General features: G+C 37.4%; 1 protein-coding gene across 1 annotated transcript in view; it reads right to left on the reverse strand.

The window, feature by feature from the left end:
• The window catches only part of DCHS1 (dachsous cadherin-related 1), a 935,819-nt gene that overhangs the window by 693,291 nt on the left and 215,028 nt on the right, over window positions 1-27,500 (reverse strand). The window lies entirely within an intron of this gene.

Raw genomic sequence — 27,500 nt, forward strand, 5'->3', positions numbered from 1 at the left:
TGTAATTTCCCATTTTGGAAAAGTGATATTCAGCTACCTGGTTTTCCTTTGACAGTTGTTTTAACCTGTCTTCTATATTTTTTCAAGTTCAAGGAGCAAAGCCATGCTTTCCTTGTCATAAAAATATTAATAATGATAATTACTTTAATTATCATTATTCCTGCATAGTGTTCTCTCACTTACGCAGCAATTCCAGTTTAATGACACCAGAGTTTCATGTAATTTTTCAACTGGTACTGCTCATCAGTGCTTGGTTTGGCCATTGGTTTACGGTCACCATCTTTGACCTGAGACTTCTGGCACTAACTCTAAGCATTCTGTTTAGTCTGGGTGCCACTTACCTGAACTGACATCTGTAGCCTGTCCTTTTGATTAGTAGCCCCTCTAAATCACACCTCCTGCTGGTGACCTGTAACTGGAATATCCTCATAAGTAGCTGACGGACTTGAGCTAAACAGAACTATCTTATACGAATCCCATGTGCCCAGCGTGTGTCTAGAACATGCTTTGGAAGGTTATATTGCAAAATTGTCTGCTTCTTTACAACTTGATTATAAATCCTCTCATACTGTAATTGTTTAAATGGGTTATTTTGCTTTTATTTATATATGCTATGTCTAATATAACTGTTTCCCACCAAGGGCCTGGAGGATGACCTTTTTGAATTTCACTGATTATCCCTGGTCACCAACACCATGCTTCTAACTTCCATGTCATCTATCCCTACATGTGTAAACGATGCATAAATGATCTTCAACCATCCCATCTCCTTCCTTTCACCCCACAGTTTCCTCAGCGCATTGAAGATTCCACCGTAAGATCTGGTAGACAGCTACTGTACATTTGAAAGATGTGTTTCATGCATCAATGGTGTTAGCCCCAGCATGAGATTGTACATCACTTTTGAAGAGAGAGCGATGGCAAATAATATGCCGCATTTGTCCAGCATATTAAAAAAAAAAAAACACTACAAAACAAACGACACAGATCAAAAACACAAGGCTTCTATCCCTCATTCAAATGTGTTGGCCTTATACAGTCTTCAGAACCGACTTAGAGATGCCAACTAAAACCTGCACACATGCACATACACACACATATACACATGTGGACATGCACACACACACACATATGAAGACCAACTAATACATTTCTTTTCTAAGCACTTTATAATCAAATTAGTTGTAAAAAGAAATACAAATAGCCTTTTGGACATTTTCTTAGATGACAATTATATATAACCTTATCAAAACTGTACAGGGAAACAGATGCAAATAAATATGACAGCTAACTCTTATAACAGGAATAAGAAATATAAACCATCTACAGCATTCAGCTGACAGATACAATTATTTAGCTTTCAAAGCAATCATACTGCAATGTTTTTGTCAAAGTTGGCTATGGAACAGAACCTGGCAAACTTCTACAATGCAAGCATAACAATTTCCCTTGAATGAGACAAACCTCCTTGCTGTATCTTGCCTTAAGGGCTCTATTTGCACAACATGAATTTCACTGTTATACTTTGACCTGTGGATTAAAATGTGATAATTATTCAGAAACAGTAATATACCCTTCAGCAACACACAAGTATCCTTTAGTAAAGCTACTACGGTGGGTTCCCAGTATATTTAATAACCAGATACTTAACATACAGAGTTCCTTTCCCCCGTCACCCGAAGTGACGTAAGCACTGCCTGCCCACCCATGAATATTCATGCCATAAATAGGGCTCAGTACATTTTGTCTTCTGTGTTCTGAAGCAATCTTTCAAACTGTGTATTTTTTAAAGGTTGCAAAATGCACTTTTCTTTTTTTACAAAAAAAAGTGCTTGCAATGCATAAAGAAGCACACAAACACTTTTTTGTTTGAAAAGAAAAAAAAAAATGTTTTGCTCCTTTAAATATGATCTTTAATTTTTTTCAGGGGAAAAGATATACATCTTCCATGATGTGTTGATAACGGAGATATACAAATATCTTTGCATACATGGTTAGTAAAATCCATCACTTATCACTCGCATGGAACACTAGCTGGAGAGCAGAAGGGTGCCTTGTAAAAAGAATGCCCCTGGCAACAGACTCTGCCAGTATTCCTAGGCCTGGCATTGAACAAGTAGTAGCTTGTAACTGGAAAGCAATTGTTTTGCCACCAGTTGCTAATAAATTTACTCACATGCAATAGAAACGGACAAACGTCCTTATCTGTACACGTCAGTAAGAAGAATACAATTTTAAAGTCTGAGAATTGTGATTACAAATCCCAGAATAGTGAGATCAGATGTCTGAAAGAAAAGTTTGAGATTACTGTGTCTTGGACTGTTCCCTTTTCCCTAGTACATACAAGCAGCTGTTGCGTGGGAGGGAACAGACACCTCTATATTTGCTGGGGGGTGAAGGGGGACTTGCATCTTTGCAAAAAATAAGTTTAAACCGTAACAACATTTGTTTACATTCACTGTTCTTCTTTCTTTAGTTTTACAGTTTTTTTCATAATTACAGAACTCAAAAGTACAGGTCGTGCAATTACAACAGGGAGTCAGTACAGACAATGATTTTCATCTAGCATTGAGAAAATTCCCTTTAAGTCCCCTAAACATAACTTCTGTGAGTAGTAGTCATGTGGATACACATGCAAATTTTGTATATGTGCAATGAGATTTAAATGGTTTGTTTTGGTAGGAAAACATAACGGCATTGTTGAAAATAATACAGTATAATGCATAATGTGCATATACTTCTGATTTGCACTCTTGCATTGCATATTAAACATAACACTATTAAATTAAGATTGTCAACAAAAAAGTTGCAAACTCTCAGTTGAAAAATATAGACTGGTAGGTTGGCATGCTCTGATCCATTCACAAGAGATGGTTGCAAAAATGTTAACCTTAATCACATACCACTCTAGGCATACTTACACTTCATTTAGAGGTACTCGAGCTTTTAAATGATTAGCTAGTTAAAATGCTGTCCAAATAATGTTCCAAGTGTACACGTGTAGCCAAACTCTACACATATGAGAACTGCTCCTGGACTTACACATACATATACAAAATACCAGTTTACTCTGCAACATTTTTTTTGTGGTTGGGTGTAAATGGATGGAAAGTAGCCTTCCTTATCACACTGTCCCAGTATGCATTCCAGCTACCAGAAGGAATTCCAAAGAGGCAGCAGTTCATTAAAAGCAAGAGATGTCCGTTATTTGTAGACCGTATTACAGGACTTGACTGGGCCTGACACGCACACACACACACACACACACACACACACACACACACACACACACATTCCACAGCTAATAGTATCCATACACTAATGGCAACCCATCCCCCTGCTGTTCTTCAGCTGTGCAAAGGAGCAGGCATGACCTATTAACAAAACACATCCATGGGCTGGAGGCCTCTCTGCACAGCCTGCCTCACACTCCCTCTCCCCCCATGCGCTACCTGGACAATGTCTTTAATTAACACAGCCCTATCTCTTGACCTGCCAAATGCCTGATTTATGAAAAACAGAGCCATTACCCATCACTGTGGGACAATTATTAGAGGAAGAAGAACTGGTACAGCCAACTAAAAATAACATTCGGAAAAACATTGTAAATATTGTACTCAAGTACCAAAAGAGCAACAATAGGAATGTGTGAGGCAGTGTAACTGTTACATGGGCCAGTCTGACAGACAGAATTTAAGGAAGTCCTAACACAGCAGTGCATGTCAGCTATTCTGCCTATTAACACCAGCTTTGCTAACAAAATATTTGAACAAAGATCTTGGAGACAATAGAAGGTATATGAAAGCAAGTTAAATGGTGACACTACAGAAAAAAAAATAATTCAGAAGTGAACTGACTGATGGGTGTCCCAACAACTGCAATAGTGGCAGCCAAGAGCTGGGAAAAAGCAAATAATAATGAATCCCTGGTGTAATGGTCTTTAAATAAAGAGAAACAAGTGACATTCATAACAGACAGAGGTACACATAAAAAACTGCATAGTTTTATCGTGAATTAAAGCACTTTGTAGTAGAAACATACCTCGCAGGATGAGCAGTAGCAAGTCCCGCCCAAACCCTGCCCACCATCCAGCAATTGGTGAAAGTAAAGTAATATTCATACCGATGGCGGCATGAATATTCATTGTCTATTTGTAGTCTACCCTTTTACTAAAGGCAGGGCGATCTCGGAGTTGGTATATTTAATTTGTGGTGGTGTGGGTGGGCAGAGCCCCCCACATGGGGGGGTGCTGGGGGGTCTTGCCCCCTGCAAAAATCAAAGGAAAAAATACTTGCAGGTATTCCACAATCAACAATGAATGTATGCATGATCAACAGTCAATGTATGCATGATGTCACACTGAAATCTGCATGGCTGTCACTCATGCATCTTTTCTATACCATGACACTCCCATTTCACCTGTGAATCACTGAGGCTATGCCCACTTCTGTGCAGACCAGCCTGCAAGGTACTTTACTAATACAATACCAATTAAAGTTTTGCAAAGAATGCCCAAGTTTTAAGAGAATGAACTGTCAGTAAGATACATCAAAATAAAATCTGGGTTTGAGTCCCACAATACCCCGTGTATACTGAAATCCTAGAAAAGAAATGGTAACATTAGCTCTCATTTGGGATTTGAATCCAAGACCTCCTGCATACAGTCCAGTTTCACTGCTACTGGAACAACAACATTATATGGAAAGTAATGTCTTGAAATTTCCCTTTAGAGCCTTATCCATTCAGTTAGGAAACCCCTAGCATGGTGATCAAGCTCAAATTGCACACACACACACACACACACACACACACACACACACACACACACACACACACACACACACACACACACACACACACACACACACACACACACACACACAAAATCGCTTAGGCACTGTTATAATCAGAGAAGAGAAAGAATAATATTAACTCTCACCTGGGGCTCAAACCCAAGACCTCCAGCATACCATCACAGATCATACATGTAAAAAGGAAAGTGTGGCTTGCATGTCTTACTTGGCAAAGAAATGATAAAATAATGCAACTAAAATTAAAATTAAAAGTAGTTCTTTGCCTGCTGGTGGGTACAAAGACATGAAAACTGTTTGCTACTACCAGCCTAAATCTGTAACCAAACTCAGAATGTTTCAGAGCTGGTCAGGAAGACAGAAATGATCCATTCTCTGGTTGAGATGCGGGTACTGTAAGAAAAGTGTGCACAGAAAGCACCACTAAAAAAGATAGTTCTTTGGGGCATATACTCCGCCAGCCAGCATTCCTACTGCAAACTGTACTTGTCAAGGAAGTAATCCAATAGCCTCATGTATGATATGAACTCTGTCTACCCAAAAATGACATCACTCTGTCCCCTGCTGTGCGGCCCTTAGTATATATTCAGCACTGTAGAGCTAAGGGGTGAAGGTGCTCTAGAGAAGGTGTCTAGGGTGATGTATAAGGGATACAAGACATAAGCTAGGATCGGGTATCCATATGAGCAAATGTCATTGTGGCTAGTGTACAGATAAGCAGTAAACCTAAACAATCTAAAATATCCAACACAACAGTGGAATCAGAAGGAACCCAAACATGATAGATCCTTTATCAAAATCTATACCAGTCATTTTGAAAGCTTAAATAGAATATGTGAGCAAGTATGAATTTCAATAAATACCCTTTGCTTAAATTCTGCCCTCAGTTTTTCTGCTGTAACCAAAAAATCCATATGACTTGAGAACTGCTAAAGTTGCATTAAAAGGTCTGAATTGCCTTCATTTGTTTCATATCTGACTGGAGTTACTCATGGAATGAAAACCTTTCAAAACAAGACCATCCTATGCATGCATGTGTCCTGACATGGAATAGATCAATGTCCACTGTATAACAAGTAAGGCAGAGACACTTCAAAAACTCATTCATTGTAGAGGCATTTCACACTGTCCTTCACTCTGGTCTCACTGGCATATTTGGAAAGTTAGGCATGCACCAGGGAACCATAAAATGGTTCCAAAGTTACATAACTGCTAAAATATAAAGGACTAATTAGGAATATAGATTCATGCAATGAAAGGAGAGCCTCTGGGTTTTGTGCTACGCTCCCACTGCTCAGCATTTATATGATCTGTCTGCTTAATCACCATGGTGACTTCTCTGCCACCCAATACCTTGACAAAGCAGCTTTACTATTTACATCCACATCTCAGACTCTGGCATAAAAGAATCTTCAAGATTGCTTTCTCATCCTTGAAATCTGGGTTTAGAACCAACCCTTCCCCAAAACTTATAGTTCCTAAATTAGCCTACATTTAAATAGAGACTAGAGTTTTGCTTTTCAGATAATTCATCCCAAGACCTATCCTACACAACTCTCCATCATTTCTCTGAATGCTACAGACCAATACTAAATCTGAAATTAGATTGGAACCGCCTCGTGATGTGCATCAGCTGGCCAGATGTGTTATCATTTATGGAGATCTCAGAAACGTGACTAGTCACAGCTAGATTCAATTTCCAGCTGATAATCAGAAAGTCAAACTATTTGTAAACTTGCCTTATATACACACACACACACACACACACACACACACACACACACACACACACACACATATATGTATGGTTTCACTTCATATCGTCGAAATCTCATTTAATTGAATTTCAAAACAGCAAGACCAAATCGTCGAAAGCTCATTTCATCGCAAACTCATAACATTGAATCTCAAATCATAGAAAACTACAAAGCAACTAGAAATAACATCCCAGATACTGTTTTCACTGTTTTGGGGTTAGGAAATTACCTTTTTTCCCTACTGTAGTGCGACCTTGGAATTGGTATATTTAATGGTGGGGGGTGGGGGGGTGGAGCCCCCCCTCATGGGGAGTGTAGGGGGGCTTGCCCCCTCTGCATAAACATAGTAAAAACTCTGTGGGATGTTATTTCTAGTTGCTTTGTAGTTTTCAATGATTTGAGATTCGATGTTATGAGTTTTCAACGATTTGAGCTTTTGATGATTTGGTCTCGCTGTTTTGAAATTCGATGAAATTAAATTTCGACGATATGAAGTGAAACCACTTATATATATATATATATATATATATATATATATATCACACACATTTATATAGATATATATCTATATAGATATACATTTATTTTATTTTGCCTATTTGTTGGCCTTATAAAAAGTAATTAAGGAAGAATTTGTTATAAGCTTGTATCATGCACTTTGCTTTCTACCATGTATTGTGTTGGCTTTATCACATAAATAAACTACGAATGAAATGTGGGCTATTTTTTCCGTTTGGGCTTCCAATGAAAAAAATGGGCAGGACCATTTCTAGGCAATTCATTTCCCAAGAGAAACCTTCGAAGAAAAAGAACAGTGTTCAAGTACTTGTATGTCTAGTAACCACTATGATCACATGTGAACCCTATGTTAGGGCTGACTGACTTGTTCTGTCTTTTCTATTAACACCCTTGTTAAAAAGTGTGATAAGCTTTGAAAACTGTGTACACTAGACACTGTGTTTACATTTTTTTTGTTTCCTAGCAGCTGACTGTTGTTGCCACCAGCTTCTCTCATTGATCACTGGGTGTACCAGACTCATGTTAGCCTCTCCAGGGCTCTACTTGACCAACTTTGGGGCTGTTGAGAAGACTGAAGACTCCAGTTCAGCATCATATTGTTGCTGGGAAGTTTTTTCTGTCATGCCCCATTCTTCCCTATCAATTTTTTTTTTTAAGTCTATTATATGGATAAATTCAGTACCATAAAACCAACTTCCAATTAACAGTGAGCATACTTATTGCAGCCCTCTTACAACATCATCAGCACAGCATAAGTGGAATATTTGTCTAACCTTTGGAAACACAGGGTTGTTGTACCCAGCTGATATCCATAACCATTAGGGTGTCTGCAAAATATCCCACCCAACAAACTAAAATAATGAGTAAAAATGTCACACGGAAAAAACAATCAGTAAAAACCAAAAGGAAAATCTAGCAAAGCTAGATTTTCCACTATGTGAGTCCTTAAACCTCTTGTATTAGAGGCAACATGGGAGATATGCAAATGACCATTTACGGACATTAGGTGTTTCTGGTATATGGCAATTTTGAATATCCATGACTTTTTTCTTTTTAAGTCGACTTAGGAACAAATTCAGGCCAATAAAGCCTGAATTTGTCGATAAAAAACTTTTTTTCTTTATGACAACAACACACTATGCGTCCTCAAGTATTGACAGGAAGGTGTGTGCAGATACATGTCCACCCATGTGGATGGGCAGGCCCCTCATTTGCTGCCAGCACCTCAGTCATCACAGCCCTTGATTGAAACCGGGTAGCACTGGTTGTGGTCAATGCTTTATCAGTCTGCACCTTGATGCTTGGCTTATGCTTTATTTAAATGGATGTATACTGATCTCTGTCAGTAACATAATTATAAAATAATTATTAAAGAATTTGTTGAGGAGTCGAGTTCAATCTCAAAACCCACTCAATAATTTATGTCATCAGAGAAAGAGGCATTTACACAGATTTAAAATGGTGCATTCCTATTTCTTAATTAAATATCTCAAAATCTCACTTTGAAAGTTCTGAGGTTGTGACTGGTGAAAGTTCTGTCTGAATTGCACAATGACCTGGAAATTTTCCTGGTACATATACTCAGATTAAATCCTATTCTGAAAGTACACTAGATGAATGTCTCCAACCCCCACTGAATAGGTGTCACAGCTAGCAGAAAGTTAAGATTGCAAAGAAATTTAAACTAAATGCAATTTTCTTCTTTAAACAAAGCATTACATTGTTACAAACTAAACTTACTAGGCTCTCCAAATCACCATCAAGTTGTTGTTGTTGTTGTTGTTGTGTCTTTCGGCTTTTCCCGGTTAGGGGTCGCCACAGCGGAACTCCGGTCCGCTAATGAGTGGCAGTAGATTTTTACGTGCTGAGTTGCCAACCCTGGCGCACAACCTTCAACGAAGGTACGCCCATTCACGCATGTCTCCACACAGAAGACGCTTTAGCTGAGAAAAGAACATGCTAAAATATAGATTCAAAACTATTAAACACATATATAAATTAGACTAGCATGTGTAATGCAGATGCTACCTGAAAGACTTCAGATGGGTTGAGAGTACGGCAGAAAAGAGAGATTGAACAATACACCATTCAGTGATATGAGTCACTCAAGCCTCTGAACTTCTTAACACAAGAAATCTGAACAAAGCCAAAAATAATTGGGGAAAAAAGCCCCAAAGTACAGAAAAAATGTAAACATTGCTCTTGTAAACTTAAAAAGTTTCTAGAATAAAAGATTTTGTTTTGTTTCTGAATGATATGAAGTCTTAAGCTCAAATATCTGCCATTATTTAGTGAATTCAGTCCTCACTAATTTGCCAGGCAACTACAAATTTTATGAAGAAAAGACTAAAAATATGACATAAAAATGTGGACAGTTTAGAGGTATGCAAGTCAGTAGTAGTCAACTAGGGCATTTAAGTTTAACTGATAATCTTCTGACCAGTAGCACTCAATGTTCCTAACAATGGCATGCCCTGGCACCCATAACCACTGCCTTCCAAAGCATAGCATCGCTCCTATCATGTCACAATTCAGAGTGCCACGGGTTTATAACTACCAAAAGAAAGCTGACTGTGCCACGTTTGTGACACAGAACTTTCTTTAACTTTGCTAAATGCCAGGGGGTAAAGCTGAAACTGCCCTTGTTGAAACTGGAAAAAGAAGTCTGTCCATACACTTTCCCTCATTTCAAATAACTTGCAGCTGCTTTCCTTAAATGCAGATATTCTATATGCTACATTTTAAGCTGTTTGTGAGTTATCTTGTAATAAGTCCATGAAGGTACTACAGAAATGCACTGTTTATTTTCTTCATGCAAACAGGAACTGGATAATTGAATACATATTCCCAAATTCACCCCTGGCTTAACTGACCTGGCCCTCTTTGAAAAACGAGGTACAGTCTAAGGGTCAGTACTGGCAAGGTGTGAACAGTCACAAGACTCAGTTGTCTTGTATTCCCTATGATTCCTATGAAATGCAGTTTTAGCAAACAGCATTAATCAGTGAAAAGTCAGTGCAACTGAGCTCAAATTTATACTTTTGTCTGTTTGCTGACTATTTGTTATACCATTTGTTGCGCACAATTCTTATATTGATAATCTACCAAGCTTTATAGTTACAAAAAAAAATCAGATGACCTACTCAAGTCAGAGTGGTGGGTGGAGCATCATAAGATCTGTTGAACTGCTGAATAAGAAAGAAAGTCAAAAGCGTACACTAACAAGTAGTTATCAAAATATTGTTTCTTCAAATGCACTCCAGATGAAGATTGAATGATGTCAGGTCTGCAATTCAGCCCCTTGTTATTTCCTGTCAACCCTTGTTGCCAGGTGAGAGCAACATGGTATATATGGACATAGTAGTTTTTTAAATCCCTAGCCCCCCCCCCCCAATATATAATTTTTTTTCCTTACAAAGAGACTAAAGTAGGCAAATCAATTTTACTTAATGCTTGACATTACCCAGAAATCCCAGATGCAAGTTCGCAGAAGGAATGTGACAGGCTGAAAAAACTAAAGCAGCGTGATTTTTTTCTTTAATCAGTCATTTCATACTTACTTCTGGTGAAAAATTATGGGATACTTGAAACTTAATGTCTGCTCTTTGAAACCATAATTCTTGTTATGCCAGCAAGCTTGCACTGACACTGAGGTCAGGCTCGGTCAGAAGCAGAAGTAAAACCATAGTATGATGTGAGCTGAGATCTGCTAATGTTGTTAATTCTTAATTCTGTAGGAAGAGTTCTGACACTTTTATATAAACTCATCAAAACTAAGTTAAATGGTTTTGCATTTGTGCAAGATAAGATGAGTGTTTTCCATGAATTATAACTAATAACTTTTTTCAACCCCCCAAGATACCTAATGATGCAACTTCACATCTTTTTAAACCAAGAGAACCGTCTGTTTTCATCTCTCCTCATCTTCTTGCAGTCTTCACTCTATTCCCTGCACAAGTCATCTACTAACATTTGCTTCTTGCTTTGTACGCATCAGTTTGTGACCTTCATTATTAGATCATGGTGTCTCGTACTATTCTCACATTCACATTTATTCATGTTACAAATGTATACCAGTCTTACTTTCTGCAAGTTCCATACCATTTTGCATTTCTGTTACATTTAGACTTTTCCTGTAAGCATGTATTAGATTAAAGATAATCGACTGTAGGAGGCTTTTAATTGTCAGCCTTCTACATTTTCTTTTTTCCACAGCCTCCTATGTGAATTATCAGTTCACTTTACTCTTTGATGATTAATGGGAAGCACAATGCACTCCCGTTTATACACTCAACTACAGTACAACAACAGCGTGAACTGAAACACAAAGTAGAGATGTTTACCTCAGCAGGGAAAGCATTTTGAGATGTGTAAGGAATCTCATTCTGTGATTCTCTGCCTTCTCATCTAAGCTCACATTTATTTTCTTTTTTCTTTTTTTTTAGCTCTTCAATAGCCTGCTCTTATAGTTACAGCACCCTATGAGGCCCATTTGTTCTTTCTGTCATAATTTAGGCAGAGGAAATTTATTGGAGATAGTGCAGTTGCCAAAAGTGCTTTTTTTTTTTTTTTTTTTGCTGAACAATGGTTGACTGAAACAACAAACCCAAACTGCAACTCAAAAATCATATTTAAAAAAAAAAAAAGTATCATGTGTGGGGCTGGAAGGTTTCTCCCCAACCTACATCATCCACATTCTTATGCAGGAAGAAAGCTTATGCAACCCTTACTTATAGAGAAAAAATTGTAAGATCAATGCATGTCTGGAGAAAGGATTTGTAAAGGATAGTTCAACTAGCAGGGCTTGACAAATCATCATTTGCAAACCTAGTCTTGACAAAGTGCAGAAATTCCTTGAAGCTAGGTACTGGTTGGAAGTCATCCATGACAGTGTTGAAGGATTTTTCCTTGGGCTTAATATTAACTCTGTTAACAAGTTTTGTCAGTGGCATGTGAGTTTCTATTGCGCTGGTCTGAAATTTATGGGTCTAGGACACATGCTTGACTAGCATATGTCCGAATCACAAAACATCGAACACACATACACGAAAATGCTTAACATCAAAAAGTGCTTCCGTGTATGTGTAGTTCAAAAAAAAAAAAGTCTACATTTCTTCAGGGGGCTTTCTCCCCCTGCATCCCCCACAACCCCCTACTTTATTAGTCTCACTCTGAGATCGCACTACAGTGGGGAAAAGGGAATTTTCCCTTACTTGCACTGTAGTCCTATCTATGAAACAGGCACACATACACAAAAGCACTTGTCGATGTTATGTGTGTTCAATGTTTTGTGATTCGGACATATGCTAGTCGAGCATGGGTCCGGATCCCGAAATTTATATAGTTTAGTGACACTTCAATGAACATCTAAATGTTCAAAACCACAAAACATTGATCTGCAAATGATTAAAACACAATTACTGAAAAAAAATTATTGTTTTATGCAGTAGGCAAGCCTCTTGCACACCACCACTGCTACTTATATATCAACTCTAAAATCGCACCACAGTAGTAGGAAACAGTGAATTCTCCCAACCACGATGATGCCAGATCTCACACAGATAAAAAGGCAATTTGAATCAGTTCCCTTTCAATGAATTGAATAAGCTTTTTAAATTTAAAACCAAACTACAAATACTCAAACTAAACAAAATACACAAAAGCAAACTTCCCCATTCTTGCTTCCCCATACTACCACACACAGAAAAGTCAGTAAATTCAGATTAGTTCACTTTTGATAAACTAAACCTGTTATTCACTTCTTTAACAAAAGAACACTTGTCTTACTTCCCTTTATACACACCATGTGAGACTCTTTCCACATGTATGTCCAGTGGCTGCAAAGGCACCATGCAGCCCAGAACACCCTCCCCTGATTCTGCTGACCTCTTTTTGAACAGTTAACATCTTATTGTTACAATTCTTGGGAGTGTTTACAGTTATTATGAATCATGCATTTGTTTGTGTTCTAAGTTGTCTCAAACTACAGCTAAAACATCAAAAGTAAACAAGCATTTATTTTTGTAAAACTTAAATATATGTGCACAATTCTTTAAGATATTTGGACAAATAAAATTAAATTCATTAGGCATCTTCTTCACATTGACTATGTCCCTTAAGCTTATTCTACATGATAAAATATAAAGTGAAAAATAAGGCAGTGGCAGATTATAATGGGGCAATTTAGGTGGATGTCTGGGGCCCACAGCTTCAGGGGAGACCATGGACAATCACTCATAATACAACTGCCTGGGATCATCTATCTAAAACTTAACTAACTTTATTTGAACAAAAAAAAACAAAAAAAAAATGTTTGTTTTGTTCAGTGCTGCTAAACCATTTTAGTTAGCTTATGTGCTATGCATAACAGTTGCAATTACATTTTTTTAGTTTTAACAAAGCTTTAGATGTCACCATGAGTGCCTACATCTTTATACTTGGGTGTATAACATAAGAACATGAGCAAGCTGGGCCAGTGATGTGGTCAGTAGGGCATCACAATGCTAGGCACACATTTCTTCCATTGTTTTTAATAATAAATACAAAACCTTCAGTACCCCTAGTCAAAGCAGATGCAGCTAAGCTTCCCTATGGAGGGGGTGATATACACCTGAAGCATTTACAAACATTCTGTTCCTTTCCTTTCCATCACCTACCACGAATATTGAAAGGTAAAGTTGATGTTCATGTTGTAAAACAGCATCAGTGCCTGGCAGCATAGTGAGTTTTTTGTTTGTTAATTTATTTATCAATTTATTTACTGATTTGTTTATTTATGTATTTATTTCACTTTTTAATCTTGGAAGGGGACCATATATAATCAGTGAACTTTGTGATGGTTAGCAAACAATGATATATTATTTGTGTGAGGTGGAGATGAAATATGTGATAGCCCTTTTTTATTTTATTTTATTGTAGTTAGACATCAAATATGTAAACAGTACAGTAGCTATAATTACTGGTTATGGGGATCTCTAGGGATGAAAATGAGAGACTACTATCACTTATTCATCATTCTGACTTTGGAGAACAAATGCTACTTTTGTGGAGTAAGTTGAAATACCTTAAAACGGCTACTGTTTGTGTGAAATAAAGATGAAAAACATTACTGTGGACATTAGTTTATTATAATTAAATGTCTGAGGTATATGGAGTCAACACAGTGGATGTAACTGCTGGGTTGGGCTCTGCACGGAAAAAATTATTTCCTTTTCATTCACTCAGTTTAGACAGTCATCGATATGTCTTTGCAGGACAAGTGTGCATTTGTGTGGAGGAAACTGGCATTCCTTACTGTAGTGACTTTGCACATTAAACAAACTTGGACTCCATTTCAGTAGTTATTATTATAATAATACCACAATCAGACATCTGTGATGTTCACAGTGAATAATGTGGCTGTAATTGCTGAGTATGGAGGTTGTCTTTGAATAAATATGACTGACATTGCTGTTATGATAAAACTGAATATTCATTAATTTGGCTTTGCAGGATTAGTGTACATTTGAGCAATGCAAGTTAGAATACTTGAATGTGGCCATTTCTGTCACAGTCAGGCATCTATGGTGTACCTAGTCAATAAATTTATGCAGTTGATGGGTAAAGAGTAACTGCGGTGGTGGTGCTGCGGTAGCATTGTCGCCTCACAGCAAGACGTTGTCCTGTTCGATTCTCAGCTCGAGCGTCTTCTGTGTGGAGACATGCATGAATGGGGTACCTTCATTGAAGGTTGTGCATCAGGGCCGGCAACTCGGCACATAAAAATCTACTGCCAATCATTAGCGGACTGGAGTTCCACTGTGGCGACCCCTAACCGGGAAAAGCTGAAAGACACAACAACAAGTTGATGGGTAAAGACATTGCTGGATTATTACAGCAACAGTTTGAGTGGTCTTTTATGCTTGAAATTTTTGAAATGGGCAATTCTGTTATTGTTGATTAGTAAATTTTGCTTTTTTCCCTCAGTTATTTTTACTAAAAATTGTAACAACAAAACATTAATATATAATAGAAATACTATAAAACAAATAAACATTTCTAAAAGAACAACGATAAACAACTAAAATAACCATTTACAATAGTGTTTACTATAAAACAAAGCTTTTTAAACAGAAAAAAATGTGATGAGTAGTTGTTAGTTAATTATTAATGTCTGTTTATCCAGCAGTTCTTTGAATTTCAACCATATATAATATGAAGAGGTGATCCTAGATGTTCTTGCCTTGATCATGATAAGTTCAGAATGACCAATTTCAGTTGGCAGGTGTACAAATTCCTCCATAGTAGGAGTAGTCTGATTCTTCCAGTTTTTGGTGATCACTTTTCTTGCTAATGTTAAGATACTCCATAAAAGAAGGTATTTTATTTTTGTGACGCAAGTGGGAATAGGTGTATTAAATAAAATAAGAGATTTGGTCAGCAGAAATGTATCATTAAACACAGACTATAAAGAAGAATTCATATTATCCCAATATGTTTTAAGTTTTATACAATTGTAAAACATATGATGCCAGACAGCTTTAACATTTAGTTCACATCTCCAGTATCCTATGTCTTTATTGTACTTCAATTCAACTTTAAATGGTTTGCTAAAGGTTCTATCTAATAACTTCCAAGAGAATATCATTATTACTGGAAAAATGTTCAAGACATCTCATATATAAAATTTGCACTCAGTCAGCATTTTCTTCATTTAGCCATAAATATAATTTAAAACAATCCATCAGGCAAGTGTACTTCTTCTTTGTCTTTCAGTATTTCCCAGTTAGGGGTTGCCACAGCAGAACTCCGGTCCGCTAATGATTGGCAGTTGATTTTTACGTGCTGAGTTGCCAGCCCTAACACACAACCTTCAACAAAGGTACGCCCATTCACGCATGTCTCCATGCAGAAGACGCTCTAACTGAGAATCGAACCGGTCAGCATCTTACTGTGAGGCGACAACGCTACCGCAGCACCACCACCACGGATATCAGGCAAGTGTACATTTAAAGGAATTGGGAAAAGGAACTGTGCTTTTATGTATGGTCCTAAAAATAATTCAGAAAATAATATAAAATAAAAACAAAACAAGGAATCACTGAATCACCTCTTCTGCTACAAAGCAGCATGATTTCAGATTGATTCACAACCCTTAAGTCTCACTGCTATTCAGACATTTCCTGTGTTTCCCTTCACTCCCATGATGCAACTCAAATTGTGCACCAGTCTGCACAACTACTTCTAGAAGGGATAAAAGAAAATTATTCAATCCCTTTTCCTTGCATTTCACATAGACCTCTTCCATAGTACTTTACATGTCTTTCATTCCTCTGAAACTGTTCACAATTACCACAACCACCATCTTTTACTACACATCCTTCAGTTCATTTCAACAATCAGGTTCACTTTTCTTTCATTATATTTTAAATATACCTCTCAACTGTCCAGAATTTCACAGAATGACCAGATTTTTACCTTATATGTTTGGTCTGTTCCTCAGAAAATTTGCAGTTTTTGGACAAATCATTGAAGACTGAAGTCAGTAAACAATGGCAGTCATTCAAGTTTTCAGACATCATATCCTTCAGAAAAATGTATGCTAATGCAAAACCAGTTATTCTATCATTTTTCTAGGTTCCTAAAAGCAATATGTAAAAGTTGTCTTAATATTTGGACCTTTGTCTCCACATTATTTTTGGCTTTGTTCAGAATTTTTGTACAAAGAGTTGCCAAGTATCAGCCTGCATTTCTAGAATTGCGTTCACTTCAACCTTTTGGAGATTGAGAGAGACTATGTGACCTTCGTTTATACTTCTTACAAGGACTTTGCTATACAACATTTGCACTTGAATTGTGTAGTTTTGTAAATCAACATTGTTACTAAATCACAACTAATGCAGTGACAAAGGTACACATGCATTAATATAAAAGAAAACAAAATTATAGCAGCATGTTTTGCAGTCAGTGTACACATTACCCTTTTCATAATTAGCATTCACGCCAGCATTGCATAAATTGTTCAATTCTCTTAAACCTCACTCCTTTTCCAGGACATTATTCTGCATGTATTGTTCCTATATTCCAGTTCTTTCTCTGTAATTTATTGTTTTCCTTTTTCTAAGGATCCCACCTTCAGTTCTTTTATCTCCTTTACAATAATGCATTTTATGCAGTTTTTCTCACTGCCCAATACCTACAACTATGACTAGTATGTGAAAAGTTGTAATTTTTCATATGTCCTATAATAATTTAAAGGTATTTGTTAAGCCCAAGTTCCACAACCTTCTCTGTTAACTTATTCTGTGTTCTTACAACTCCTTCCTTGAAACAGTATAATTTTACTTCCACTCTAAATTGTGTTTTCTATCCATGTCCCCCTCTGTGTTGTATCTTTCTTTCTCATCACCAGCCGTCTTTTCCCATCTCATGCTCTTTAATGTGCCTTTACTACTGTATTCACTTCTCTAAACCACTAAAGCACATATTCCCAGCAGCCTCTGTTTTTATGACAACTCATTCACTGCCATTTGTTAAATAACCTTCTTCTGCATATTCTGCATCAGGGCTTTCTATCTATATCTTTCTCTTTACATATATATATATATATATATATATATATATATATATATATGTAGATATATAAAAATCTTAAAAGATGAACACAATAGTCCATGCACAGCCTCTTCAAATCCCTTCACAGGGCAGTTATGATTTCCACATCACTGTATTTTACTCCATACATTATGTATCCTTGTGTTCTGTTGATCTTTGCCAATGATTTCCCACTTTGATCTTGGCAATTAATTCTAGGTGTGTTAATAACATACTGATCCTTTCCTCCACTCAGCAAGTTGCCAAACTTGTCCATCTACATCTCTCTGTACTTTAAAAATATTGTAACTGAGGTAATTATGTCTGCGTTTACTATATATGTCTAAGCTAACATGTTCTGTCTTTTCTATCACCCTCAATACATTCCTTATGAACTATCCTACTCCATTTTTCAGAGGTACCCCAGTCTTGGTGTCATTAATGGACAAATTATTCCCATTCCTAGTGTCACTTGATCATGTATTCATGGATACAGTTTCTGCATGCTGCATGTTACACTCCGTGACATATTCCACCATTAGTGAACAGCACCTGATATCTGGCCGACAGTACAGAAGATGAGAACTAGATCTGGACATCCTATGTCCAAATGGCAGAGTTAGAGATGAAAATGAAGTGGCTAGCAGTAACTATCACTGAAAAAGAAGGGGTTGGGTTAGTTGTATTCAGTGTAAGTAGTGAAGGTTGAATGCATTGTCTCTGGAAGTATAAGCAAGAGGAATAGGGAAGACATCTGGAAAACACCTTCATGAATTACTGCTAGGTTTTCAAAACGGACTAGGTATGTTACTTCACAAACATGCAGTTATCAAAACTTGTTTGGGTACACAGAAATGATCAAACCAAAAGACTGAAACTGGCTATGAGTTGCCTGTCTTTCTTTGTGAATTGTAACTGGATACAATGTGCAAAGTTATATAACGTATTAGAAGATGTTGTAAGAACATAGTATAAAGGATCAGTCCAAATAAAATCACTTTAGCTATCAGATCCAGGAGACTTTCTCTCTGATACCCTCCCTATAGGAGGAATAAAGACACCTTGTTGAAATTTTCAGTAATTTATTCAGTTAAGTAGGTAGATGGGCAAATGTTTTTGTTCTACAAGTTTTGTTTTAGAGCAAAAACACTCATTCATCTACCTACTTAACTGAATAAACTACTGGAAACTTCAACAATGTGTATTTATTCCTCCCACAGGGAGGGTATCAGAGAGAGAGAGTCTCCTAGATCTGCAAGCTAAAGTCATTTTATATGGACTTATCCTTTATACTGTTTCTTGTTAGTCTTGTCAACCTCTGGGTCCCAGGTGGGATATTAGACTTCACTAGAGTCCTCTGGCTTACCTTTGAATTATATTGCAAGGACATCTAATGCAGTGCACTGCATGGTTAACAACAGGGTATAAAGGAACTTTGTGACATTACATTGTAGGCAAGAGCTTATAAGTGTGCACATATAAGGTTCAGGATGCTAGTGTTGAAGTCCATTTAAGTGTTTTAGGTAGAGTCCAGGTAGTATACTACGTTTGTCTAGTGTACTGTGGTTTTGCTAAATTAATGCACATTTATCAAATTTGTAGTTCAATGAATATTTTTCTGGGAATGTTGTCAGTGCACTTTTGTATCATCTAATGTGTTTAACGGAATTGTCCTATAGCCATTAACATCACATGGTTTGAGTGGACATGAGCATCTTGGCATATCTTAATAAAAAACCACGACCCCTTGCAGAAGTTGAATTGAACCAATTCTGATGCAGTTCTCAGTAAGTCAACTGGTTACTACTTTTACCTAATTTTCCTGCACAATCATCACAAGTTTTGCAGCTGCAGTGGACATTGAATAACTTAAGATTTCCTGTAAGGTAATCAATTACAGCAGGTAACCCAGACTTTCACTTCACTCTGCTTTTCATAGTGCATTACCTGAACACTAGATGCATTATTACACAATGCCACCACAGTGAGAAGTCCAAGTTTGTAGTTTCTGACTCACATGCAAAATGTAATAATATTCTATAGCGGGATATTTTTAAAAGATAAAGCTGCACTGAAAGGGACCTTAATGTTACAGACAGTACTCATTGTCTTTACCTAGAATAGTTAAGCAAAAAGACTAATGGAGCTGTCTGCTGACTAAAAGAAGACCCACTGAGTAAGAAAAGACATAAATGCTGCAGCAAAAATCTAAAACTAGACTATCAAGCTGAATATATATCTCATTACACAACACCAAGGATACAAGATATGTTCTTGCACTGCTCCCAGAACCACAAAATGAGTCTTCCCTGCTATATCCCTTTTTTGACTGCAGAGAACTTCTTCCATTTACTCTGTCTTGTGTTTATCATCTTTAGAATGCCTACGGGGGGAAATAAAGCTGATATGCTTGTTCAACCTGAAATGAATGAAAGAGCAGTATAACCTCTAGAAGGTGACACTATATATTTTGTTCTAATTAAAGGCTTGGCTCCTATTCACCACTGTTAGTCCTGGTATCCAGATGTTGTACTGCAGACTGGCAAACATCTGGTGCTGTGGTCACACCCCTTTCAGAACTGGCTGCGTGGTGTGTAAGTTAGTATGAGTGGCGCCGCTGTGGTTTAAATAATCCATGCTCAGATGTCGGCATGCAGGATAGGTTCTTTGCTTGTTTTGGATGCCAGTTCCCTTCCCCCAGTTCCTAATTTAGTGCATGACTTAAAAGCATGATGCTGTCAGTGATGGCTGCTTTGCTGCCAAATAGTGAAGTGTGCCTGCCGGGTACTTTGCCAAACATGTTTAATGATAACAAATAGCCATTTCTTTCTTTTTCTTTCTTTTTTTCTCTCATTCTCCATCCTTGTTCCTTCCTTCCTTCCTTATCTTATTTATTTTTATTCTGTTTTTTTACTCTGTCTCTTGCCTTCTTTCATTCTTCCTTGATTTTCTACTTTGGCTTCTTTTCCTTGTTATAATCTATTTTTACTGTATGCGTTTTTTTTTATTTTGGCTGTTCCAGATGTGGAGAATTATTGTCCATTATAGAACTCTGAAATAACTTGTTAAACTAATAATGTTGAACACCCAGACAGTGATATAAACTCTGTAAAGTGAGGTAGTATGAAGCCCATTTATATTCATATCCTGAATATAACATTATGCAAATAAATGTTTGTTAGAATTCTGCAGTAACACATGAAGGACAGCAGGTAAATGGAATACAATGCAGAATGTTAAAATTATTTGTTTTCAGAAGCTTTGCGAAAAGAACAACAGTTTGCAGATGAATGGCATTGGTGACTGGAAATAAAAGTTCAGTTTAGTTTACATTGCCCCAAACTGATATTTGAACTGCATGTTTTGCACAGCGGTAAGATAAAAGGTTAGTGCACAGATGAATACCAGTCTGTGACCTTGTTAATTGATTTTCCTTTGAAAAAAAAAACAACTGAATGTACCATTGTAGTTACTTGATGATAACTAGCCTTCATATTGACTTACCAAGGATCACTGCACTGTAAACAAGTTATTTGATGGCAAATAATGAAGGATTTAATTTTTCTTTAATCGGAGGTTTGTTGCAGTTTATTCCTTTACTATTGCAGGGTGTGTCTTGAGAATAGTCAGTTTTGTCTCCCTACCCTCTACTTGCAACATTTGCTTGTATAAAACTGAATGAACAATCTGATTGCTATTTCTTGAGTGAGTATGGAGTAGGGATCCTACCATAAAAGAAGCAGGTGTCAAATCCCAGGAAATTTAATGCAGCTCAGACCTGCCTAATTAAGGATAACACCTGGATTGGGAGGGTAAAACCCTAGTAACATGGTGGTTTGTCTGCATGTTGAGTAGAAGCTCTTAACTGGAGAAGATTGTGTTGCAAGCCTGGTTACATCCAACTTGACTGAAGGAGTCTGTTGGTGACAGCTTGGAAGAGTTATACAAGAGCCGCATCAATTTATGAATGTCTGCCACTCCAAAAAAATGAATACTAGTGAAACAGCATCCTGAGAAGCTAAAGGGAAAACAACTCTGAAACTGCCATGTAGAATATCTCAAGGTTACAGGTATCTGTTGTTATCTGTAAAACCATCTATATCCCCAAATTAAGACTATGCTAATACTGACTCAAAGCACAAAGATTTTGTACAAATAATAGGTTATAGTATAGCTGCGGTGGTGGTGCTGCAGTAGCATTGTCACCTCACAGTTAGAGACGTTGCCCATTCGATTCTCAGTTAGAGTGTCTTCTGTGTGTCGACATGCGTGAATGGGCATTCCTTCGTTGAAGGTTGTGCGTTAGGCCCGGCAAGCCAGCATGTAAAAATCTACGGCCAATCATTAGCGGACCGGAGTTCCGCTGTGGCGACCCCTAACCGGGAAAAGCCGAAAGACACAAACAAACGTAATATAGGTTACAGTGGCACATCATACTCCAGTAATATGTAGTGTTCTAGGGGTTTATGCATTCATAAAATAACCATAGACAGTCTGTGGGTTTCGAATAAAGTACTTTTGTTTTAAAAATGAAAGTTTCCAACTTCCTGAGGAATAAGTACTATAAACAGAAACTAAAGTATTCACCGGCGTCTAGAGGCTGTCTGTGAGTTCTCACTATTCAAGTGAAAAGAATTAAAGTTACTCATGTACCCTTAGTGTGTAAAATTGCTTCATGCCCTAAGGTGGGAGTGGGGGGTGTCATTGGACTTTACAGTAAGTGATGACATGAAAGGGAATTGTAATAGTAACATAATAAGCAAAGCACATAGTAAGAGTATAAAGGCTTCTTTAAGCTCTGCTCCATTGCTTCAGACAGGACGCATGACACAAATAGCTGAGAGGAAAGCACTGTAACAGTGCTTCAGTTTTTAAATAGAAAATGATTTTGCAGAATAATATCAGGCTTTGTGCTTATAAACTGCTTCTATACTTAAAGTATATCACGCTCAGTGTGGTGGACTAGTAATTGATTTATTCTATACCATCCCCATCTGTGGCATGCTGCCTTCCCTCTGGCACTGGATTTTATTACAAGCAGTGCTATGTTTGTCCACTTAAAAGGACCACTCCTCTTCATGCCAACAAAGGAAATGGAGGCAAGGCTTGCACCCCTTCAATGAAAAAAAACGCAACTGCCAAAAGCAACATAATACTCGGCATCTGTGATCCGTTACATCTTGTTCTGTTACAAAGAGCATTCCCATTAACATGTTAATGCCAGAATGTGGGGTGTCATCAGACATTAAAAACTGGGTAGCTTGGGCAGGGCAAATACACTTTGACAATTTACAGAACAGGATGGGGTGGGAGGACAAACAACAGAACTCTTGATTTTGCACTGGCAAATCCAAAATATTAAGGATATAAGCATCTTTGATTGCACATTTCTTCTCATCCTGCTTGGCTGCCTGTGCATAGGTTGGCCTCTAAATTAAATGCTTAAACGGTTTAAATGATTAATTGTACAAATAATCTGTGCTTGAAGTTCCAGTTAAATATGAGGGTCATGGTGTGATATATGTAAGCAGGTTCCAGGAAGGAGAAGGCCTGTAAGTCACCACACTTCTTCAGCTTTTAGTAGCACTGAAAGTTCTTCTAATTTGTAACAGTAGTGATAGAGACAGCTGCTGTGAAACTGATTACTTTGTCTGTCATTCTTCTGCAGTAGTTGTGTGAGGCAGTTATTGACAGATTTGTAAAATTATGTATTTTTGCAAATTATCTTTTGGTGTTACACTTGTAAGTGAGAAGTTAATGCTTGACATAAAATGGGCTTCTCTAGCCAAGTACAACATCAATGACAATAGACATTGGGGGTGAAGCTGTGCCTGCTAAGTGTCATGGCAGACTTGATGACTAAGATCCATGACATTACCTCAAAATTAGAAATACGGCCTCACAATATCCTGAACAGACAGCATCAAGACATACGCAAAGATGAAATATTTTATGCTGATTTCTGTTATGATATATAACAATGATATATGCAGTTTGAATTTTAGTCAATTTGGTAACAGGAAAGAGACGTTTGCTTATAATATCCATTTACCAGTATTTTCTTCTACATTTATTTATTTGATTTGTTGACCAGATACACAGACTGGGCCAGAAACCTTTTCTAGGCCTGGAGAGAAAGAATAACAATATGATTACACTAAATTTCAACTAGTAAATTGAGTTACTGATAATAAAAAATTACAATGATTTTTTCCAAAGTGCATTAAAACAATAACAATCTTTTAGTACTATACTACAGACAACTAAATTATTTTCAAATATATAAAATATATGTTAAGGAACATCTATTAAAACTGATACAATATTTAATAAAAGTATAAGCATATCTAACAAATGCACTAAAAGGAACCTGAACTAAAGCAAAGAATCGGTATTGGAAAATATGAAAAAAGTACTAAGACTATGCAGATTAAATACAAATCAAACAAAATGTATCTGAAAGTTAAAGAATAATTGTTTAATGTTAAAAAGCTGTATGTGTACAAATGGAAATAGACTTGAATGATACAGGGGGTATTCAGAAATGAGTAATACTAAATGAGGAGTTGCAAGTCAGCAAGACAGGGTGTTTTTTAAAACTCTTCTGACTTCACAGAATGTGACTAGATATGCTTATAAAGCAAATTCTATTACATGCAAGTGCAATAACATAAAGTGTAAATGCATTTTTACTCATTTTAACTCAATTTTGTGAAAAGCGGAAAGCTTAATAAAATACAAGGTTGTGATGAGTAGCAATTCACACAATGCTACTCATTTCTGTATACCCCCATTGTGTTAGGCAACATGTTTACAGGATAAATAGCACTTCACACAATGTCACTCATTTCTGTATACCCCCACTGTGTTAGACAGCATGTTTACAACATAAGTACCACTTCACACAATGCCACTCATTTCTGTATATCCCTATTGTGTTAGATCGCGCATTTACAGGATGAGTAGCACATCACACAATACCACTCATTTCTGTATACCCCCATTGTGTTAGACAGCATGTTTACAGGATGAGTAGCACTTCACACAATGCTACTCATTTCTGTATACCGCCACTGAGTTAGACAGCATGTTTACAGGATGAGTAGCACTTCACACAATGCTACTTATTTCCATATAGCCCCAATGGGATCTACTTCATTTGATCGACAGATCATTTGATTGAAACTCATTTGGTCGAAATTTAATTTGATCAAAAACCAGCATTCAAGGCATAAAACTGGAATTTCTCCCCCTCCTCATTGTAGTGCGACCCTGGAGATGATTTATATAGTTAGGGGGTGTGTGGGGGGCACAGCCCACCCATATTGGGGGGTGTGAGGGGCAAAGCCACCCACCTATTTTCGTTTAAAAAAGAAAATAAAACAAAAAGCACACATTTTAAAGGAAAAAAGGTGGGGGGCTTTGCCCCCCACACCCCCCAACTATATATATCAACTCCAGGGTTGCACTACATTGGGAAGGGGGACAAATCCTAGTTTAATGCCTTGAATACTGGTTTTCGATCAAATGAAATTTTGACCAAATGAGTTTCGAACAAATGGTCTGTCGATCAAATGAAGTAAACACCCCATTGTGTTAGAAAGCATGTTTACAGGATGCGTAGCACTTCACGCAATGCTAGTCATTTCTGTATACCCCCACTGTGTTAGACAGCATGTTTATAGGATATGTAGAACTTCACTCAATGTTACTTATTTCCGTATACCCCAGCTGTGTTAGACAACATGTTTACAGGATGAATAGCACTTCAAACAATGCTACTTATTTCCTTATACCTCATCCTGTTAGACAGCATGTTTACAGGATGAATAGCACTTCACAAAATGATACTCATTTCCGTATACCTCCAATGTGTTAGACAACATGTCTACAGGATGAGTAGCACTTCACACAAAGCCACTCACTTCTGTATACCCCCACTGTGTTAGACAGCATGTTTACATAATAAGTAGTACTTCACACAATGCCACTCATTTCAGTATACCCCCACTGTGATAGACAGCATATTTACAACATAAGTAACACTTCACACAATGCCATTCATTTCAATATACTCCCATTGTGTTAGACACCATGTTTACAGGATGAGTAGTACTTCACACAATGCCACTCATTTCTGTATACACCCATTGTGTTAGACAGCATGTTTACAGGATGAGCAGCACTTCACACAATGCTACCCATTTCTGTATACCGCCACTGTGCTAGCATGTTTACAGGATGAGTAGCCCCTCACACAATGCTACTAATTTCCTTATACCCCCATTGTGTTAGACCGCATGTTTACAGGATGCATAGCACTTCACACAATGCTAGTCATTTCTGTATACCCCCACTGAGTTAGACAGCATCTTTACAGGATATGTAGCACTTCAGATAATGTTACTTATTTCCATATACCCTCACTGTATTAGACAACATGTTTACAGGATGAACAGCACTTCACACAATGCTACTTATTTCCTTATACCTCATCTTGTTAGACAGCATGTTTACAGGAAGAATAGCACTTCACACAATGCTATTCCTTTCCATATACCTCCACTGTGTTAGACAGCATGTCTACAGGATGAACAGCACTTCACACAATGCCACTTATTTCTGTATACCCCCACTGTTTTAAATAGAATGTTTACAGGATGAGTAGTACTTCATGCAATGCCACTCATTTCTTTATAACCCCATTGTGTTAGACAGCATGTTTACAGGAAGAATAGCACTTCACACAATGCCACTCATTTCTGTATACCCCCATTGTGTTAGACAGCATGTTTACAGCATGAGTAGCACTTCACACAATGCTACTCATTTCTGTATACCCCCACTGTGTTAGACAGCATGTTTACGAGATGAGTAGCATTTCATAGAATGCTACTTATTTCCATATACACCATTGTGTTAGACAGCATGTTTACGGGATGCATAGCACTTCACACAATGCCATTCATTTCCGTATACCTCCACTGTGTTAGACAGCATTTCTACAGGATGAGAAGCACCTCACACAATGCCACTCATTTCTGTATACCCCCACTCTGTTAGACAGCATGTTTACATCATAAGTAGCACTTCACACAATGCCACTCAGTTCTGTATACCTCCATTGTGTTAGACAGCATGTTTATAGGATGAGTAGCACTTCACACAATACCAATCATTTCTGCATACCCCCACTGTTTTAGACAGCATGTTTACAGGATGAGTAGCACTTCACACAATGCTACTTATTTCCTTATACCCCATCCTGTTAGACGTCATGTTTACAGGATATGTAGCACTTCACACAATGCTACTTATTTCTGTATACCCCATCCTGTTAGACAGCATGTTTACAGGATATGTAGCACTTCACACAATGCTACATATGTCCTTATACCTCATCCTGTTAGACAGCATGTTTACAAGATATGTAGCACTTCACACAATGCTACTTATTTCTTTATACCTCATCCTGTTAAACAGCATGTTTACAGGATATGTAGCACTTCACACAATGCTACTCATTTCATTTTACCTCATCCTGTTAGACAGCATGTTTACAGGATATGTAGCACTTCACACAATGCTACTCATTTCCTTATACCCCATCCTGTTAGACAGCATGTTTACAGGATATGTAGCACTTCACACAATGCTACTTATTTCCTTATACCTCATCCTGTTAGCATGTTTACAGAATATGTAGCACTTCACACAATGCTACATATGTCCTTATACCTCATCCTGTTAGACAGCATGTTTACAGGATATATTGCACTTCACACAATGCTACCCATTTCGTTTTACATCATCCTGTTAGACAGCCATGTTTACAGGATAT

This window comes from Protopterus annectens, chromosome 5.part0 (genome assembly GCF_019279795.1).
Source record: "Protopterus annectens isolate FY-2018-M chromosome 5.part0, PAN1.0, whole genome shotgun sequence".
In the NCBI taxonomy this organism is placed as follows: domain Eukaryota; kingdom Metazoa; phylum Chordata; order Ceratodontiformes; family Protopteridae; genus Protopterus; species Protopterus annectens.